At 35.0% G+C, this 9,876-nt stretch overlaps 1 long non-coding RNA gene across 1 annotated transcript; it reads left to right on the forward strand.

Annotated features, from left to right (window-relative positions):
* Positions 1-715: 715 nt before the first annotated feature.
* On the forward strand, positions 716-9,876 carry LOC128031366 (uncharacterized). Its single transcript, XR_008188080.1, has 2 exons — positions 716-889; positions 9,583-9,876. It is a non-coding gene; the product is annotated as an uncharacterized LOC128031366 (long non-coding RNA).

Consider the following 9,876-nt stretch of genomic DNA (forward strand, 5'->3'; position numbering starts at 1 on the left):
TTTTCATTGCTTGTTATCATCCAGTATAATAGCACAACGTATACACTGGGTTCCTGTTTTGATCAGTAAATCCTGTGTTGACTACAATGGTTCACGGCCTCCCTCTTGTATTTGGATTCCCGTTGACAACCCTCTATGCACACCTTGGCGATATAAGCGCCATTGGCTAGTACATTTTTTTTTTTTTAAATAGTTTACTTGCCAGACTGATATACTTTTTTACACACACACACACCACGCATACACACACACATGATTCCAATCACCTTATCTTTTTAAAATGGTACAGCTTCTTAAATCTTAGCTTCTTAATCAGTCAGTCAGGCATTATATTTTGGTATTAAGCACTATTTAATGATATAACTTTAGTGATTAGAAATAAAACTTGATAACCGTGTATGAAATGAATGCATATTTGTCATTTAAAATGAACTTAAGACTGGTGGTGATACTTAAGATATTTTGGTCATTGAGGGTTTCTGTAAAGAAAAAAAAAAAAGAAATAGATAATATTAATTATTAAAATATAATACTACAATTAATTCTACTACCATACTAACAATCTACAATGCACTATGGATTGATGAGATGCTGGGTTCATGAATGTTAATCACGTTGTCTGCGTTCGGTCGAACTGATTTGTTGAAATCAAAACAGGGATGGTAATAAATGAGCGCCAGCCAATGAAATTGCCATTTGCGCATTAGCTCCGCCCACTACCGGTGAAACCGGTTTATCTTCTGCTTGTTCGAAAAAGTTGAATAATTCTAAATGAACAGGAGAAGACAACAAAGAATATAGTTCACATGTAGCGTGTCGATTCAGCGTGGTAAGACTCTCACTCTCTCTCTTTGCATGTGGGAAAAACAGCGCTATCACCAAAGCGACGGTGAGTCGTGTGCCTTCACACAGAGTTTACTTAGCGTCAAATACACTGTGCGTCCTTTGAGATGAACTGAAAAGTACAGGTCGCTTGATGGAGAGAGAACTCTGAAGCGCTCAGTAAGTGTTCAGCGAATGAAAATGTGCTTATCTTATAATAGGCTTAAATACAAACACTGGCGAGTAAAATCTAAGAATTTATTAGCCAATGGCTAACAATAGACATAATTTAGTCGCCCAGAGTAAAATTTTGTCCCATATGCGAGTGATTTACTCGCAATGTAGAGGGTTGGTTGATGTTGTTTGTTTGTGCCCCACTTGTGTAAGAGCATAATACTGTCAAGAAGGTATTTAGCCACAAATGAGGGTAAATGCACAACCAGTAAGTACTCAAATGAAGCCATTGCTTTCATGTGAGAAGAGATGTATGGCTGTCAGGATTTAAATAGTTTATACGAAACCTGTTGCAGCCTTTTAATCATACCACATGCAGAAGAGCATCGCTTTGAAATCCTCAGGGTTCAGGGACAGTAAAATCAGAATCCACAGGCAGTATGACACATTACAGAAAAGACGTAAATCCTGGCAGATCCAAAGCAAATGTTTGTGACTTCTATTTGATTTGTCAAGCCTCCCGTGAGGAAAAACGACCTACATGATCTGTAGTCATCTATTTATCTGTGGGAAGTGAGAGGAAGAATCATTAAATCCCACACTGTAGGATGTTCTAATTCCGTCCTCTCATTTACGTTGATGACTCAAATTTTGGACGGACTTCAAAAAAGTCTATCTGTAAATGTGGCAATTGGGAGGCCATTAGTAGTACAGCAGTTACAAATCCTTGCAAACAATAGACCTCAGTTATTCTTGTCAAACATTAAAGCTCAAAAACCGCTTTAATGCAGGTTCACTATATCCATTAATATAAAAAACTGCTGTACACAAATAACTCATTTCGGATTGTGTTAAATGTATTTCAGGTGCAGTATGCTGCTTGCTTGTGCAATTATTTTAATCTTTGTTCAGGTTAATTGGCGTATCTGGGTGCATGTTGCAAATTGTTCTATTCCTGATCAGATATTTTTCATGGAAAAACTAGACGAAGATACTAAACTTCCAGAAAAACAAGATAAATCTACCAAAAAGGTATTAAGACTTGTTTTCAGAAAATGCGTCTTAACTTATGAAAGTATTTCTGAATGATATGAAATACTTTGCAAGAAATTAAAATTTTTGAGTACGCATGCAATTAATTGATCTAAAGTGACAGTAAAGTTAAATAAAGATTTCTGTTTCAAATAGATGCTGTTCTTTTGACATTTCTGTTGAACAAAGAATCCTGAAAAAAAAAAAATATTACAGTTTTCACAAAAATATGAAGCAGCACCACTGTTGTCAAGATTGATGATATTAAGAAATGTTTCTCGAGCAGCAAATCAGCATATTAGAATGATTTCTGAAGGATCATGTGACACTGAAGACTAGAGTAGTGATGCAGCAAATTTAGCTTTGCATCACAGGAATAATGTTAATATTTCACAATATTATAGTTTTTGTGGTAAAAAAAAATAGACTTCGTTCAAAAACAACATTTTTTTTCTGTGTACAATGTGGATATATAACATGCTTAGAAATGAGGTGAACTCTCAAAGAGACACATTAAGGACACACGTCAGAAATGACTGTTCCCAACCATGTACATTTATTCTGACATATTGATTGCTGAAGTATACTGTGCTTAAACTGCTCATAATAGTCTCTGAACCAACTGAAAACCAACTCCAAACCTTTTCCTTTGTGTTTGTAACTCTATTAATGAAAAATATCACCAGTAGTGCTGCATGAACTGTGTCCTCTTCCTAATGACATAATGAGCTCTTCTGAGATCCAGGAGTCCCTGTCCTACTTGTTGGCTTTGTGTTTGAGGAACAATGCAGAGCAGTTCTTGACCATACAGTCATTGAGACCCCTATCTGATCGCCTCTTGATGGATGACTTTTTCTAGCAAAATCCTCAGGGGAGTTGAGAACAATGTAATGTTAGTCCACGTATCGCACCGTAGCTTATTGCTGCTGGACTGTGGACAGCCAGTCACTAACAAGAGAGAAAAAATCATTCTAAGAAATGCAAGTGTGTAAAAAAAAAGATGAACCCTCATGTTGAGTTATGCTCATTTTGACCTGGAGAGGATTCTTGCAAACCTTTTAGACTTTGTTTCCTCTGTGGAATGCAAAAGGAGAAATATTGAATATCATTTCTCTGTTGTTTCATCCAATTGCATTCAATAGAGATATTTGTATTTGTAAGCTGAATTTGAGAATCAGATCAGCCTGAATTATTCATTCATAAATGGTTCATTGAACACACTTAACAGATTTAAATTAAAAGTTTAAATTAATTTGAAATAGTTTAAAAGGTCTGACAATGCATTTAGACGCAGAAGATGACAAGTCATTTTTTGGTCTTAATTTCCTTTGATTTATCTTAAAATGTTAATTTTATAAATATGGATGGCACAAGGGTTAATGAATAAAGTCAATCACAAATTCTGTGTAATTAAGGTTAAATGTATCTTTTTCTGTTTAAAATGAATGACTAACATTTTATGGGCCAGGCACAGATGTGTGCTCGTTAAAGATTAAATTCTTTGAGTGATTCATTTTATGATTCACACTGTTATAATGCCAGTTATGATCCACCCACATGTTGCATTGCAGGTTTAGATCCTCACACCTAAAGCTTGCAAAGACACACATGCACCCATCATCATGAGGAGATCACAAATCGGAGGCTGATTCCTTAATTTAGTTAGAATTTAAAGGTCCCCTTTTTTGTGATTCCATGTTTTAAAGTGTAGTTAGTGTGTAATGTTGTTGTTAGAGTATAAATAATATCTGTAAAATTCTGAAGCTCAAAGTTCAATGCCAGGCGGGATATTTTCTTTAATAGACCTGACTTGATCCAATCAACCAAGCCATAAATGTCATTTGAGTACTTTGACTATCATGAGAATAATTTTTGTGGAGGTGTGGAAAATGTAATGTAATAAAATGCAATGAACCACACACACACAGAAATGCATAGAATTTACTCTTTTCTTGTAAAACCTACTCCAATAATATTAGATTTTTCTCCCAAAAGTAGTTTTACAGAACATGTTAACCAATTGAAATCATGACCCATTTGGCAGATGCAGGTGTGGGAAATGCAATTTAATGCACATACACTGGAAAAGGTTGATTTACTTTGGAAACCGTTTTCACTCAAAAATGTAAAGCTAGTAAATTTCTTATCTAATTACAAAGAAACCATAACAAATTAAATTAAACATTCATTTTTAAGAAGAAAAACTGAAACAATATTTTCTTGTAAATCATACTGTTTTACATTTTTTTTGTTTACAGTGTAACTGGATTTAGTATAGCAAATAAATAAATAAAGGAGAATAATAAAGGAGAAAATGCTGTCAAAATGTTGCACTTTGTAGAAGCATGCAATTTTATGTTGATGACAACACTGAATTCTCAAAAAAAAAATGTACAAAGAATTATGTCTAAGATATGGTTTACGTTTGGTACAGTGTGTGGCAGCGAGAAGCAGAGGGATGGTTGCATAATGTTGAAGATGAATAAGCAAATGCATAAATCGATGAGCTCAGGCTCCGGTTCTCTTTATGAAGCTTGTCGTAAAGCCATCATTTAGGATTTGTGTCGGCATAAACAACCTGTCTTGGATTTTTATGGGAGGTATGAAGGAATGCAAAGCGCCTATATTGTGGAGACAATTTTGTGGATGACCTTTAGTTTAGTGGCTGTCAATTTATCCCGCTGACTGAAAAAATCTAAAATGTAATAGCAAACGTGCTCCAACAATGCCGGTTTTCAGAGCAATCCAGATCATGTTTAGCGATATCATCCAGTTAGCTGAACTAGCTGTTTCAGGTTGTTGCTGATGGACTGACCTCTCTCGACTTCACCTTTCAAGACTATTCTCAAGAGGGATCAGCCACATTATTACTACAAATTTATGCAGCATGGATAAAACACCAAGTATGGGTGGCAGGAGTGAGGAGAAAAATCTTAGAGTTGCATCTATATTGTTATTTTTGCTCCCCATCAGGTTGCTTTTTAGGCTCATTGAGGTTGTGCACTTGTCCCGTTGCATAGCTGATGGAGAGTCAGACATTTATGCACCCCCAGGCCACTTTTAGGCCTGGGAATTATGAAACTCATAAAACCAGCTTGACTCCGCCAGCTAGGCAGACATAATGAAAGGAGGGCCTTGAGACGGAGAAATCACCAGTCCGAGTTTGGAAATGTCACCCAGACTTACAATATGATCAAGAGGACTGTCTCTAGAGGCCAAGGGGCCTTCTAAATTGAGCGCTCTGCAGAACACTGTAAGACAATGACCGATAGAAGCATGTTTAACATTTCTATATACGCTATAGTTTTTGCTTAGTCATCAGAATATTTCATCTATATTCTCTTATCATTTATTCACCTTTATGTTGTTTTGCATGACATTTGTCCATGGATCATAGAAAGAAATTCGGAGACTTAATAAATGGAATGCCATGATATTTATTTAGCATATTTTGGAGATAAAAAAAAAAAATGCTATAGTAATATAAAAGTAGTCGGTCATATGATAGCTTTGTTTGATGAACATCAAAATAAAAGATGTTATTTCCTCAAAATGCTGAGATTTACCTCAACTTTCCTTATTTGCAATGAATGTCTTGTTCTTATCTGCAATCCAAACTGATCTGGTTCTCAAGTCCAATTCACTGACTTCTATGACTCTGACCCAGCAGCAGAAGCTCACTAGAGGGGAATATTTTCATTGATTTGTTTCAGTCTGTTGCTCATAAAACATTATTGTATGACTTCAGTAGACTTCGAATAGAGAACACGGACTTGTTAATGATAATTTTATAGCATTATGAAGCTTGAAAGCCCTGGTTCTTATTCATTGTTGCTTTAATTAAAACATGACCAGTACATACGTCATCAGTGCCTTAAGAGTAAGGAAATCCTACTGGTTTGAAACAAAATGATGGTGAGCAAATGATCACAGACAGTTTAATAATTCTGTAGCTGGAAGAATTACATTGTCCTAAACATGACATACAGCAACATAACTTAAAATAAGATAAGCACACTTATTTTTAATAGAGCACATTAAATAGTGATATAAAATAATAATTATTATCATTTTGACATTTATTATTGGAGGACTGCCATAACTGCTGGGCAGGATGGTTAGATACAGGTGCTTGACAAATGTATATACCGTTTGGGAAATGTACAAAAATACTGTAAAACAAAGACCCTTTAAATAATTTTTTTTTTATATTCATATATTTTAACATATCAAAATATTATTATTTTTTTTTACCCAGGGTCTCCTTGCTAAATGAAACTTATGCCACTAGATCAAACATCTTACATTTCTTACCCTGGGGTGCCAAATGAGTCTAGACTGCCACTGAAATGGCTAGTGATTATTTTATGAAGACAAAATTGTGTTATAAGTATTATATTTAACACTACAAGGGAACACAGAGGTAGAAAATTTAGTAGCCTACCTTCGGTTCTGGGCAGAAGTTGGCAGAAAAAGAGGTTTACATTAGAAATGTCCAATTAAAAGATAAAAGGGTTGGTGGATTTGATCTGCAAAGAGAAGATACATTTTATGCTTTTCATGTTGTAAGCGGAAATTGGCAACTGACAGATGGGCATTCCTATTGAAGTTGGGATAGAGCACAGTTTTAGTGTAATTGCAATTTTAATGACAGGTACATGATCTTTGATCTGGAAGTCAGACCCTTGGAAGAGCGGGTCAAGGAGATCAAGGTAAATTCTGTGAAGGGAGAGGATGCTCTGAGATCACCAATAGCAAGCGAGAAAGGAAAGAAGCATTAAATCACCTTGCTGTTAACAGGATGGAACAGAAATGCCAACTCCAATAACAGTCTTCCTTCTGACGCTTAACACCCATGTTTACACCCGGCCCAGCAACAGGATGTAACGAAAGCTAAGAGTTGTGGCATATGAGTCAAACTCTGTTGTTTTCCCTGGAGTATTGTTGGAGAATACATTTAAAAAAATCCTTCTTCCTCTCCTGTGGACAGATAAGAAAGCAAGCAGATAGGTGGTGGCTTCCAACAAAAGACATTTTTAACTGATGCATTAGTTCATCTTTAGCTTGCCATGAGGAACTGCCTAAGCATAAAGTGGTTATTGGTAAAATCTTTATGAGCATATCAGTCATTTATGATTTGATAATTAGGGCCCAAGCACCAAAAATGTTCTCATTTGTTCCTGCCTAGCAGCCTCTAGACCCATCTGTTAATCTAACTGAATCTAATGTTTGCTAACGGGTATCATAACAAAATTTATTCTTGAGGCAGTGCTGCATAATAGTTATTAAATATTAAATATTTAGTTATTAAAGTTATTTAGTTATTAAATATTTTTGATACATTTTTGACAATTTTCCACCATCTTGAATCAATGCACATTAGGGTTATAATAACTAAAACTATATTAAAAAAATATATTTTCATTACTTTCAAAACTTAACTTATTCGATTTTGATTAGTTGGAAATAATAATAATAATAATAATAAAACAAAACTTAAAATTACTACTACTAGCTGCCAAGATGACATATATTTTTATTTAGTTTAACTTGATGTACTAAACTAACTAAAACTGAATTAAAATTGAATAAAAAATATATAAACATTTAAAAACTGATAAAAATGACACGCAACAAAATGACTAAAACTAAGCTTAAAAATACAAAAACAAGAATAATATTTATTATAAGAATAAAATACTAGTAACTATAATAATAAAATAACGCTGATTCACATTCTTCCCAGCTCCCTCCACAACAATTCCACAATTCCTTTAGCGTCATCATTTCTACTTAGAGCAATTTCTGTGCTTTTGCATTTGAGATTGGGACATTTTCCAGAAAGTAGGATCAAGCATTTTTTAGTGCTCAAATCAGACGATGTTACTAGACACCAGTGCTTTAATTGTAATTTATGAGGTCCTGGAACAAGTGCACCCATTCGACAGTGCAAGTATTCAGTGTGACGGGACGCAACAAAACTAAATTGCTCCCCTTAAAGTCAATAAAGCTGTCTACATTGTGAGCTTTGGGCTCTTATAGTGCAGACAGCATTGTTGATTATGGGAACATGCCAATGCTTCACTTGTAATGTAGATAATAGTGTATAACAGGTGCACTTCCCAATCATAAATATTGCATTAAAGTAAATGAATGTGAATAAATAACGTTGATAGCAAATAAATTCCTTTCTAAGGCATATAACTTCAATAGGTGCCCAATTCAGTTTGTTGACTTCTAGACATCTGATAAACATCACTTCATTGCTGAAAGTCAAGATAATGTGTTCAGTACCACAGCAGGCAAACACAAAGACACATTTGACATTTATGCTGTAGTAGAAGGTTTAATAGCTTCTCTAAAGTGTGATAGATGAGTTTGATGTCCAGACTGCCATGTTTGAGGACATGTGAATGCTAAAGGCCATGTCTCTGAAGTGCTCTGCACTCTATGGTAAAACTCTCTTATTTAGACTCAATTCATAGAAGAGTCATTCATGGGTGAATCATATGGCACAAAGAAACCGAGCTAGTTGTTTTTTACATGTCAAGCTTCAAAAGTGTTATTGTACAGCCAAAGCCTATTCTATATTTCCAGTCTTATTATTGTTGTGATTTCATGGAACATTTCCTCAGTTTTTGCTCAAGACAAAAGGTAATTTAACTCATGTTGACCTTTTCTGCCCAGCTGTCTGTGCCTTTTGTCACAGTGGGACCCATATGCTGCTACATGATATTCAATGTATTTTCAGTAAAATGTAAGCAGTAAATGATATTATTATTAATAATAATTAATGTAATTTTTCCCAGTGTGTTTTTAGTTTGAGTTTCCAGCAATTATTAACAAAAATGTTGGTATCTTTTAATTATATATATATATATTGTGAATTGTAATAATACCAAGATTCATTTTAGTTTTGGTTTTAGTAAATTTGTTTACTAAAAAAGCCACATTTTGAAACCACCATTAATAGATAGAATCTTTTTAAATCATATTATTGTTTGCTCAGGTCCTTCCCTGTGTCGTGTATGAATACTGGTCACGCTGACAGATGAGTTGGGTTTTCCTCGCAGACTGCCTGTGAATTCAAATACTACTGAAATTCTTATGGTATAAACAGACAAAGTGCCCTTTGACACAAGCTAGCCACTCACTCACCTCTCATTACAAGAACTCTCAAACGCTTATCAGTTCTATACCCAGACCCTTGACAGGGAAAAAGGGACGTGTGATGCTTTGAGAACCAACTCCATTACTGCATTCAGCCTATTTTTCTTCATGAAAGCGGTTTACAGGTTTGAAAAATGCATGCTTATATTGCTGCAGAAGAGTGCATCTTTCTTTTAAAGACAAAAAAAGCAACAACAAAAAAAGCTGATTCTGAAAGAATGGCTTTTGTGTTTCTATAAAAAGACATAAGGGCGGAAAGGCTGATGACCCATTTTAGCAAGGGTTGGATGTCGTGTGTTGGATATGTGGGTTCCAGCGGCCCCGTGAGATAGAGAGAGGGGAACTAAGATGAATTGCTGTGATAAAACTGTCTCTCTTCTTAAGGAACGCGAATGGAGGAGAAGCTTTTAAAGCCTCTGATGGGGAGGATTTTCCTCACACTAAAGAGACGGATCGCTCTGGAATGAATGGTGTTGGGAAGAGATAAGCCAACCTGGCTTTTGATGGATATCTTTTGGCATGAAAAGGTGGAGAGGAGCAATTTTCCAAAACATGTCAGTGACATTTGAAGGCACTTTAGTAAAAAAAAAAAAAAAATGTCTAGATATATATCAGAAATTAATATATTTTTATATGCATTTAAGATTTTGTTCATAATAAATATAGTACAACACTGTC

This window comes from Carassius gibelio, chromosome A17 (assembly GCF_023724105.1).
Source record: "Carassius gibelio isolate Cgi1373 ecotype wild population from Czech Republic chromosome A17, carGib1.2-hapl.c, whole genome shotgun sequence".
Classification (NCBI taxonomy): Eukaryota; Metazoa; Chordata; class Actinopteri; order Cypriniformes; family Cyprinidae; genus Carassius; species Carassius gibelio.